The sequence below is a fragment of the Pistacia vera genome, unplaced genomic scaffold (assembly GCF_008641045.1).
Source record: "Pistacia vera cultivar Batoury unplaced genomic scaffold, PisVer_v2 Contig247, whole genome shotgun sequence".
NCBI lineage: Eukaryota > Viridiplantae > Streptophyta > Magnoliopsida > Sapindales > Anacardiaceae > Pistacia > Pistacia vera.
The window spans coordinates 226,101-238,826 of NW_022196054.1; positions in this window are offsets into that span (position 1 = coordinate 226,101).

The following is a 12,726-nucleotide window of genomic DNA, read 5'->3' on the forward strand; positions in this document are numbered from 1 at the left end:
ATCTGTGTCGTAACGCATCGATCTAGCTGATTTGGTCGGAAAAGACCAAATCTACGACCAGATTTGGCAGTCGACACCGCAGATGGAGTTTTGCGACCTCGGCTAGATCTGGCCTTTTTCGATCAGATCAACCACGGATCTGGCCGGAAAAGGCCAGATCGACATGTTACGACACAGATCCGACGGGTCTGTGTCGTAACACAATTTCCGGCCATATTCCGGCGGTGGTGGCCAGAATCTGGCACTGCAGGTGGTGGGAGTGTTTTTGTCATTTAACAAACTTTCTATATATGGGGGTGTTTAGTTAAATTAGCAAACCTATGAGATTTTTTAGAAATTTTTAAATTCATAAAAAACTAAAAATCAAACTTTCAAGGGCATTTTAGTCTTTTCATTATTAACAAACAGAAATCACTAACCGCACATGACGGAAGGTACCTGTTTATTATTTCCAAACCTTTTAGGTATAAATTTGTAGTTGTGGCAAACCTTGGGTATGCGCAGTCGTTCGGCCATATTTTTAATTCATTTCATTTAATGTTACAAATATTTATTATAACAGAATGTATGTTGTTGTAATATTTATATGGATAAAAATGTTTCACATACAATAAAAAAATCGTCCATTTTATATATGTTTTCTACTTTATTCCACATAATATTATTTCATTAAAAATTTTAATATACATATCACACCATAAATTATATATAATAAGATTAATATTAAGCAATATATATTGGTTGTATGGTGATGCATGAACCGACATTTTAATTGGGTAGAGATGCTTGTGTTGAATAAAATAGATCATTGATTTTATTAGACCCTACAAATCTTTTTTATAAAATTTTGCAAGACCCCACTGCTATAAACACTTAATTTTGAGATCCCACATGCTTCATTATTAATTAATTTAAACATGCTTGATAATTACATAGGTTTGTGTCTGAGTGATTTTGCTTTTTCTATTTTAGTTTCCTTTTATTAAAACAATATTTTTCTTCATATTCCATCAAACAATAATTTTTACTCTCATATTATTTGAAATAAATTTCATGACCCAGGTAACATTTTCCGTGTACTGTAATATGACCCAAGTAACGGTCTCCCTGTACCGTCATATGACACAAGTAACGTTACTCCGATACTATAATATGACCTAGTTAAAATTATCGTTGTTCTATAATATATGACCCGAGTAACATTATCCCTCTACTATAATATAATCAAGGTAACGTTCTTTCTCATAATATGATCTAGGTAACATTGTCTTGATACCGTAATATAACTCTAAATAAAATTACCCTTATATTGTAGTATAATTTATCAAAATAATTACCACGTACTGTAGTATAACTCAAATAACATCATCCTTATACTATAGTATGATTCAGTTACAGTAATTACCCCTATACTATAATACGACATAAATAATGTCATCCTTGTATTATAATATGACCCATATAACATTATCCATATACTATGACATTGCCCCTAGTACTGTAATATAGTCGAAGTAAAGTTGTCCATATGTAATGTAATATAACCTATATAACGTTGCCGTTGTATTGCAATTATATACTCCATGTAACATTATCCATGTACTATGATATGACTCAAATAATATTTACCCTTATACTATAATATGACCCAAGTAAGGTTATCCTTGTACTGTAAAATGACATAGATGGCATTATTTGGCCCAATACTATAACATTGCCCCTAGTGCAGTAATATAATCGAGAGTAAACGACATTTTCCCACCCAAGGTTTGGTGAATCTGTAAGTTCCTATCCTTGGTTTCATAAATTGTAGATTTTTACTCTTAAATTAACAGAAAATTGTTTAATCTGACAGTTAAAAAGGTAAAATGGTCATTTCAAATATGAAAATTTTAAAATAATCCTTCGTTTCTCAAATTTACCCCACCAAAAAATTTTAAAATAACTCTTGACTTCTCAAATTCACCCCATTGGTGATTTCAGGTCATTCCAACATGTTCCCAACGCAGTCGACCTCTCCCGATACCACCATTATAATCCCCTCAACCCTTACATCAAAACCCCTAAGCTCCTCACTTGATTGAACCCCTAATCGTCGCTCGCCGACTCACCGCTCTTAGTTTTAGTCGGTGTTTCATCCAAATTCCGGCAGGTCCCAACACTGGAATCCACCTCCAACACCACCAATAGCATCATCGACTTTCCCCCCGTCAAAACCCCCAACATCGCCAACCGCAATTGCTCGTCGATCGCCACCGCCTCTCCCTTAGGTTTTCGCGTTTTGTCATATCTTTCTAGCCAAATTCTGGCACCTCGCCGAGGTGCAATCGGGTGAAAAAGTTAGGGATTTTGGTGAGGAAGATAAAGGGATGTTGATGGTGGTGTCGGAGAGGTCCAATGGTATCGAAATCAAGTTGGATTTTTGGCTTGGTCGAGATCTTGTGAGGGTTATTTGAGAGAAATTTGAGATATAAGGATTATTTTAAGAGAAAAATAATTGTGTTAATTTAAAAGTGAGAATCTAAAATTTATGAAACCAAGGGCGGGAACTTACAGATTCACCAAACCTTAGGTGGGAAAATGTCATTTACTCTATAATCGAAGTAAAGTTGCTCATCACCGTAATATGACCCTCGTAACATTGTTGTTAAACTATAATATGGTCCAAGTAACGCTACCCATGTACTATAATATAATTCGGATAGTGATACCCTTATTCTGTAACATGAACCAACAAAGAGTCTTAAATGCTACACATGTAATGTAACGCCATTTTCAATTAATAGATTACAACCACCATCTCTTCATAAATGTACAAATAGGTACCTTTCAGGTAAAGCTAATTTTAAACCTCAAAAGTCTCTATAATCACATGCTCTCTCGCCTTTCAGCTTTTATTGTGACGTATCATCGTGGACCGCTCACCTATTATCACAGAAATTGACATCACAATATTTAGTCTACGTGTCACAATCACAGTAGCTGACATATGCTTCTTCTGTTGACCCATCACTGCCGTTTATCTTTGACCCCGATGTAAGAGGATTTTTGCACTCAAATTTGGATGTCGATGCATACAAATATTATTTATTTGATCAGGTGCATCCTTACAAATATTATTTATTTATCAAATATATTAACAATAATACATTTTTTATTCAGTTTGTGCTCTTAATATATAGTTTTAAACCCATGTTTTAAAAGAATAATTTGAGTATACAATGTGATAAATTCGGATCTTCCATTCTATTAGCAATACAAATCAATCGATAAGGACTCTTGGGTGTATTACTTAATAAGTCCTGAGTTCGAGTTGCTTCTCAATTGCTAATAAGGGTGGTCGTTAGAGTTTTTATCCGACCAATAATTTCGAAGTCTCGAAGGATTAGTTGAGGTGTGTGTAAGCTGGCTTGAACACCTCCGATCATAAAAAAATTGTCTTTTAACCATGTATATATATTGTATGAAGTCTGCATTATAGATTTGTATTTAAAAATTTTCACTCCACCGCATAAAATAATGCAATACAAATTTATAAAATATATTAAATAAAGTGGGAATATTATAGATTTGTATTTAAAAATTTTCACTCCACCGCATAAAATAATGCAATACAAATTTATAAAATATATTAAATAAAGTGGGAATTTGATATAATATTATAGTATAATTCATATTAAAATAGTAGAATAATTATGATAAAATCACAAATTTCTTAAATTTTTTTGTTTAAATCAAAGAAAATGTTAGAATAAATAATGTGAACAAATGAACAAAATCTTTTAAGTTGAAAATAAGAAGATATTGTATTAAAATAATTAAATGTGAGATTGACCCTTTATACTTTGGGAGATTGCTTGCTAACCACACCAAAACTTCTTTGCTTTATCTTTAATTAATCCACCAAATAAGGGCAACCACTTTAGTATATTCCATAATTATCTAGTAATTACTTTAATTATTCTATTGTTTTGAAGAAGATTAAGTGGAACAATTTCCAAGCATAAAATATGATTAGGTAATTAGTCACTAATTAATTGATGTGTTGGCAAGCTTACCCATTTTATTTACCAAAAAAAGAAGAAATCATCTTGTCTTTGCTTTCTTCATTTTTGTTTTTGTTTTCTAATTGAAATTTGACTTATCCAACATTCATGATTTTTTTCAACAAAAATGCATATAAAAATATGTTTTTCTAAAATAAGAATAATATTATATTTTATATTTTTAAGATTTTAGATTAATATATACCATAATTTTAATTCAAAAAATGAATTTTGAATTAAATACTATCCAAAATCTTATAAAGACGAAAAAATAAAAGATTTATCATATATATATATTTTTTTATCTAAGTTCTTGAATTAGAAGATTTTCTTTTATCTAAGTTTTCACGAGTTTCTATAATAAACATATACGGTTGAGATTTGTTTCTGTTTTTCTTGTGTAGAAAGATGCCATCAGAAATCCCATCGTTTCTTCTTTTTGAGTTATTCACGTCTTCTCTTTTTGAGTAAACAACTTTTTCCCACCCAAGGTTTGCTTTAATGACACTTTTCTATTCAAAAAGTTTTAAAATATCACTTTTCCAACCCAACATTTATATTCTGTTAATACTCAAAATACATTTCACTTTCTTGACCGACGTTTGGCGAGTTACCAGGAGCCAAGATAAGAGGATTCTTTTAGAGTGGAGGCCGGATTGAATAGTGGTGACTGATTAAATATTCGTCATTAGAATCAACCAAAAATTAGTTAAAAACCAGAAACCCTAACTTTGTAGTGGTCAACAATCGACGATAATTTAGGTGCCAAAATAAGAGGGGGGACCAGAGGTTTAAATAGTGGTAACAAAGAGAATTTTCGCCGCCAAAATCTACCAAAATCGGCTTTAGGTAGTAATAAGATATTAACTTTGGATGAAAAAAATAGTATTTTGAAACTTTTTGGGTGAAAAAATGTCATTAAGGCAAGCCGTGGGAGAAAGTCGTTTACTCTATGTTTTTTTCGTTTTTCTTAATCCTTCTCTTAATGGCTTGTTCAAACCCCTAATCAGTGCAATTAACTTGTATCAAATCGTTTAACTAATTAAAAAATGAGCTTTCTTGGGTAATAGGGTAGCAATAGTAAATAATATGTACAAGAATCAACACACAATTATGATACTTAATTAAGTTGTTTTAACTTTTCATAACTTTAACCCAATTAAATTTGTTTAAGTCAACATAATCCAACAACCATGATCTTAATTACACTATTTAATGAATTATCATTTGGAATGCTAGATTTTGTGTTGTTTGACTTGGTCATGTCAACTAGAAAGTAAGCACACAAAATATTGTTCATGATGTGGGTTTACTTAGAGTTGACTTTGAAATTTAATGTGTTTTTGCTTTTAATTTTGTTGTTTCTACTTTCTCCCCAAGAAATTGCATATGACAAAGGTGCTTGCCTCACTTTTTATTTTTTATTTTTCCAAATATACAAGTTAGGATTGCTTAAAAATAATTATTTAAAGAAGATATTTACGATGCAATTACTATATCGATATTTTTTCTTAAGTTTACTAGTGTTACATTTTTTTATAAGTTTATCGTTGAATTTACAAAATTCTAATAGTAGACTTGTAACTAAAAATGTATGAACAGCAATGACGAACTTATAGTGATAAACGACAAACTTATGATGAACTTATACTAGTGAACAATATTGTTCAAATGTTAATTAATATAGATTTTATATAAAACTAAATGATAAATTTGTAATATTCAATGATGATTTATTTTAAAAAAAAAAAATTCTTCAAAAGAATAAAAAAATTATAGGCAAATCCTTATTATAAATTATCTTACATGAACTATTGAATATATTATTGATTCGATATCACATTGTGACAATCATTTGAATATTGAATTGATATAATTTTTATATTTAAAAAAAAAAAAAAATTAACACTACATGTGTTTAATAATAAATTTGACTCTTTATGCATGTGAACCACAACTATACTCATGTGTCATGTTCAACTTAAACAATTAATAATACATCATGTTAGGTTAAACCCAATCTATTTTATTTTTTATAAGTCAATTCATAAGCTTTATGAAATAGAATATATACTTATTTGCTTATAGAAAAGTCTATTATAATTTTTATACATTCAATTTCAAAAATTTGCCCTATTTGAGACTGCTTAGTATGAAACGTGTTTACTGTTATTAAAAAGTATTAAGTATTTTATTGAAGGACTTTTCATTCTTTTATATGAGGACCTTTTTCTTTTTTTAATTTTGTAGGAGGGATTTTTATATTTTCATGGGACTTTTGATAATTCTAAATGGGTAATGATGGTGATTTACATGAAGCAATCTCAAGTGAGATAAATGAAATAAACCTTCCAAATTTAAGTGTTGCTTATTTGCTTATAGAAAGGCTATTATCGTTTTAATACATTCAAATTCAACTTCAAGATTTATTCCATTTGCCCCATATGAGATTGCTTAGTATGAAACGTGTTTACTGTTATTAAAAATTGTTAAGTATTTTATCGAAGAATTTTTTATACTTTTATATGAGGATTTTTATATATATATATATACTTTTAGGAGGGATTTTTATATTTTCACAGGATTTTTGATAATCCTAAATAGGTAATGATGGTGATTTACATAAAGCGATCTCAAGCGGGATAAATGAAATAAACCTTCCAAATTTAAGTATTAAAATCTCTAATCTTAACATAGAAGATTTGGAATAATCAAATCTTACTTGGAGGGTTAATATAATTAATACTTATTATAGTTCATTTATATATTAAAAAGGAAAAAGATAATGTTTATGACTTGGCATAGTAAAAAAACTTGTGTTACACAAAGGGAATTGGAGAAATCTCTACTTGAAAGCAAATAATTGAAACAACTTTTTACCTTTCTAAACTTTTTATGAGAGAGATGGAGGAGCTCTTAATTGTCATAGGGAAAGTGAAAATGACCATAAATCTTTCCAACCAAGTGATTCATCTTGCTCTCATAATCTACAATATTGATGACTTCTAGGTTACATAACTAGGGTTTATTCTTTCATGTTTTGGGGGAAAAAATAAATTCCATAACCTCAATTTTCAAAGGAAAATCATTAGATTTTTTTTTTTTTCCGAAAAGATTATTTAATGTGACATGGGTTCAATTTTAAATTTTAAAATTAGATATGATAGAAATTTGTTTAGTTAAAAGTATATCATAGTACCCTCCCACAGTACTGATCGGAATTCGATTCCCTGGATGCACAATTCTTATTATTTAACCACCCCTGGGTGGCTGGATGAGACGATAGGGACTTTTGTGTGTATTATTCAAGAGGTTTTGAATTCGATTCCCCTCAATTGCTAATAGGGGTAGCCACTAGAGGGTTTACCCAGTTGTTAACTTCAGAAACTCAGGAGATTAGTTGAGATGCGTGCAAACTGGCCCGGACACCCCCGGTTACCCAAAAAAAAAAGTTTGAGCATGAGACATTGGATCTAATATCATGTTAGATTAATATTTGATTCAAAAGTTAAAGTTAAAAAATTTAGAATAAAATATTTTGTTTTAGATATTGTAAATGTGTAACATGGGTTGGTTTTAAATTTTAGAAATATATATGGTAGAAACTAGTTGATTAAGTACTAACTAAGTTTGAACACTAGACATTGGATTTGATATCGTGTTAAATTAATATTTGATTTAAAAGCCGAAACTTAAAGATATTTAAACTCTAACAATCACTAAATTGATTTAAAGATTCATTTGAAAGTGTATTTGACGTTTGTTTGAAATATTTTTGAACTATAACTAAAAGCACTTTTTTACCGGTATTATTATATGCTCGATTGAAATAGACAAGATAAAAGTTGAAAGTTATAAAAATGTTTGGAAAATGATTAATGTTTTCTTAAAATACAATTTCTAAAGTGCTTTTATATGAAACTTTTAACTTAATAACACTTTTTTAAACATGTACTTTAATTAATGGGTCAAGAAATAATAAATCATTTATTCTTATCAATTCAATAATATGAAGAAAGAAGTTAAAATATAGTTATTTTTAATATCAATTTAGTATCTTTAGACATTATTGAATTGACGAGGATAAACAACTCACAAACAGTGTCAATAAATTAAGTAAAAAACTGAAGCCGTAACACCCCAAGTCCCAACGACCCAACTTGTAATTAATACTTATACCCTAATCTATCCGACTCTTCTCTGGAAAGAATCGAATAAATGAGAAATATAAAATAAAAAAGGTCGAACCATCATCTTTTTTAGAATATAATTAGACTGATGATTGGCAAAAAAAACAAAAAAAAAAAAATTTCCAAGCTTGGTGTCTAAATTATTTGCATTTACATATAGGCCAAACTTTGTGGGTGGGTCTAAGACTAACCACCCAAAACCCTAATTCAAAATATTAAAATAGGCAACTAGCTCTATTATAAAGTCCTTTTTTAAAATAAAGTATTTTAATCATAATATGTCAATTATTCTTCTTCTAAAAGTTAACAAATAAATATAAAGTAATGGACTAATGACAAATTGAGATGGCCCCAAATCATTGGCTTGCAATGTGGAAATATTGGTGGATGATTTGGATTGGTTGATTATTGGGATCCAAAGTGGCCTAAACTTTCCAACTTATTTGATCTAATAAAAACAATTGGAAATTAATTATAATAATTTATATTGGTGTAACTTAACGTTTATAATTATTGATAAAATCACATTTTAAAAAGGAAATTAGTTGAGGTTCTTGGAGGAAATGGTACTCAAAATATATAATGCAATCTACAAGATCAACCAATTAATTTAATCCAAGATTATTCATTTTGTTGATTAATTTGATTATTCAATTAATTAAATTCAAAATATGTTTTTACCCTTTTTTGACATTAATTACACACTGACTTGTGAAACCTGTTTTACCATTTCAATATAGTTCGATAATAAAATATGTATTTATTTAAAATAATTAGTAATGATTGTAATTAAATATTATTGGGTAATACTCTTGAATATATTACTCAAAAAGTCTTGATTTTAATTCATCTTGACCCTAATAGAGATGATCATTAAAACTTTTATCTGATCGGTAATTTCAATGTCTTAAGAAATTAGTTGAGATACGCGTTAACTGATTTGAATACTCCGATAATAAAAAAATGATTATAATCTAGAAAAACATAAATATTACATCAATCAATAACTAAATTATCAAAATTTCTTTATTATATAAATTAACAATCCCCTTCATTATTGATACCATATCAAATTGACGGAGACTTGAGAGTGTCTAAACTAAGCCATGAGATCTCATTTCCAATAATCTATGATTTTATTAATTTATTGTTATTATTTTTTTTTTTTTTTGTTCAAGTTTGTTGAGAGAGGACCCACTTCCCAATGCCTACCACATGCTTGGTATTATGCCCGAGAGCCAAATTCCTCTTAAAATAATGTGGAAAATAAAAAAAAGCAAAGAAAGTGAAACATATAAAACAAAAACAAAAATAAAAAAATGAGCAAAATAAACAAGTACAAGTGCAATTATCTCAGGGATGTGACACCTTTTCTATGTAGCCGACACCCCATTTTCTTGTTTTTAACACCCCCCCAACCTTTCCACATGCACCCATTTACATTGCTAAATTAAATATTTCCCAATAATTATTAAATACATTTAATATTTTGAGATTTTTCTTCCTTCTTTTTTTTTATTAGAAAATAAAAAGATTGTGGGGTTAAATGTTCGATCATTAGGTTAATTTCATTCCTCTTTGATATAACCTCGAGTCTCAAGCATCTCGAAAACTATTAAACACCTTTATCATAGAAGTTAATAGTTTTACAAGATTATTTTTAATATATCATAAAAGAATTTAATAGATTTAAAAAATTGTTAGAGGTTTTTTGGACTTAACAACCATTTAGAAGCAATGAATTTAAAGGGGGCATTTGGTTCAAGGAATGTTGGATTACTAAAAAGATAGATTATCTTGAAGATTACTGAGAATCTTTAGGAAAATGTGTTTAGTTAATTGGTGGGTATGTTATATTAATATATTTGGCTGGAATGAATAAATTGGTGGGTATGTTATATTAATATATTTGGCTGGAATGAATAAATTGGTGGGTATGTTATTTAAATTGAGTAATACTACATTTACAAAGTCCTTATACAAAGATATATGTACAAAGTGATGTGTCATACTATAATTGGACAATGAATTTAACTTTAATTAAAAAGTTGACTTTACAAATTCACTCTCCCAATCATAGTATGACACATCACTTTGTATATATTTCTTTGTATGAGGACTTTGTAAGTGTAGTATTATTCTTTAAATTACTGAATTGTCCTCTAATTAAATATTATTATTATATTATTTTTTAATATTATTATTAGTTGGATTACTATAACCCCCTACATTTAAAAACTTAGCAAAAACAACCCCAAAATAAAAGTTTGAAAAATCAACAAAACACCCCCCACCAACCCAACCATTGTCGGCTGCCAGAAACCACGGTAGGCCACCGGCTGCAGGCAACCTTACGGTGCACGAAAGGCTGAAAATGGCCGTCGTGCGTCGATATGGCTGTTTTCGACTAGATCCGTTAATCTGGCCGTTAACGGCCAGATTGATTACGGATTTGGCAGTCAACGGCCAGATAGGCGCACGACGGCCATTTCTGGCCTTCCATGTGCCATTCCGACGACGGCAGTTGACCGTCGCGGTGGTTGTCAACGGCAGGTGGCTGGGGGTGGTGGCTTGAGTGAGCTGTAATTTGTTTTGAATTCAAGGGTAATTTATTCCAAAAAATTAATTAATTGGGGGTGAAATAGTAAAAGCCATATTCATATAAATAAATTTAAAAATAAGGGCATTATTGTCCTAAAATTTTATTAATAAGGGATATAATTGTAACAAAAAAAGATAACTCTGGTAATCTTAGAATACCTAAGAAAATTGAGGTAATCAGATTACCTCAAATATTACCAATAGTAACTACTATTGGTATTTGAAGATTACCGGTATCTTATATCACTTGACAACCAAACATGGTAGTCAAGTAATATAAGATGACTTAACCTTAGTAATCTCAAATAACCCCTAAACAAACGCCCCTTAGTTATTTGTGTGTGTGTTTTTTTTTTTTTAATCACCGAGGTGTCTGATCAGTTTATACACACTTCAATTAAGCTTTCAGGGTTTTAAAATTAGAATAATTATATCATTATAACTGATTCATACAATCAGGTATATAACCTGACAAAAAACATAAGATAGAGTAGTCATTTTACTTAAATTTCGTAAAGTTTTTGTATGATTAAGTTGTAAACATAATAAGAGCTCTAATGACCGTTGATATTTATTTATTTTTGAGGCAGATATATATAAAAGAAAGAGTTTGAGTAGTTAAAGGGTTTAGGGTTTTTTATTTTTTTATTATTATTATTAAATATCCTTATCAACAACTCTCATTTATTTTTTACATAAATCACAGGAATGTTTTTAGTAGAAAAAAACAAACTCAAAATTGACTTTAAATTCAGAGAAAAAAAAAAATAGTGAAATTAAATGTATATTCTCTGCCAAGATTCAACTCCAGTTTCTTATAAGAATTCCATTAAACTTCTGCCTTGATTGGTTCATCAAAATTTGCCAGGTTCCATTTTTTATTTTATTCTGTCACATGTCGTATGTTAGGTATCAGAAAATAAATTTTCGACAATGTTATCCATAAAACTATAAATCAGGGTTATATATTAAAGTCAAATATTTTAGTTAATGCATCTTAATCCATCAATTAAATTTTGAGTTAATCTCTCAAAATCAGTTCTAAATTTGTGTCTACCAATCCATAACTAAACATACGTGATTTAGGTGAATGATATTTGTGTAAACCTTAAAACAAATTTGTGCGAATTAAACTCAAAGTAAATAAATATCGGGTTAAAATGGACAAAAACTTATTAGTATATAATAGAATAATGTATACTTAGTTGAGCTTATCAGATAACAATATAAGCTCAATATTTACTCAGTTGAGTTGATACGAATAACATTAAGATCAAACTAGACGAAGTGTACCCTGATAACATATTCAATTGATTCAGTTGGATATCATTAGATTTGATTAGACAATATTTATTAAGTTGAGTCGATTGAATAACATTATATTGACCTAGACAATATGTCAATATCTACTCCGATAACATATCCAGTTGAGTCGATTGGATAACATTAGATTAAACTAAAAAATATTTCTTTAATATCTACTCAATATGTAACAGAACGGCATTCGTTAAATATTTATTCAAATTGAACCAATTCGATACATATTTGTTGAGTCATTTGGATACCATTAGATTACACTAGACAATATGAACTCACTATCTACCAAATTTGTTAAGATAATATCTATTAGGTTGAGTTAAATCGATAAAAAATCGATCTTTTAATATTATATTTAAAAAAAAAATGATCCTATAATATTATCAATTAAATCATCCAATTAATGAGTAATGTTATAGTCATCGAAGGTTGTACATCGAATGACGTGACAAAATCTTAATTATTGATTTATTATCAATTAATATTAATCAACGGTCAAGATTTTATCACATTATTCGATGTATAGATTTGATACGTAACCTACGGTAACTCTTTCATTTTCCATTGAATTA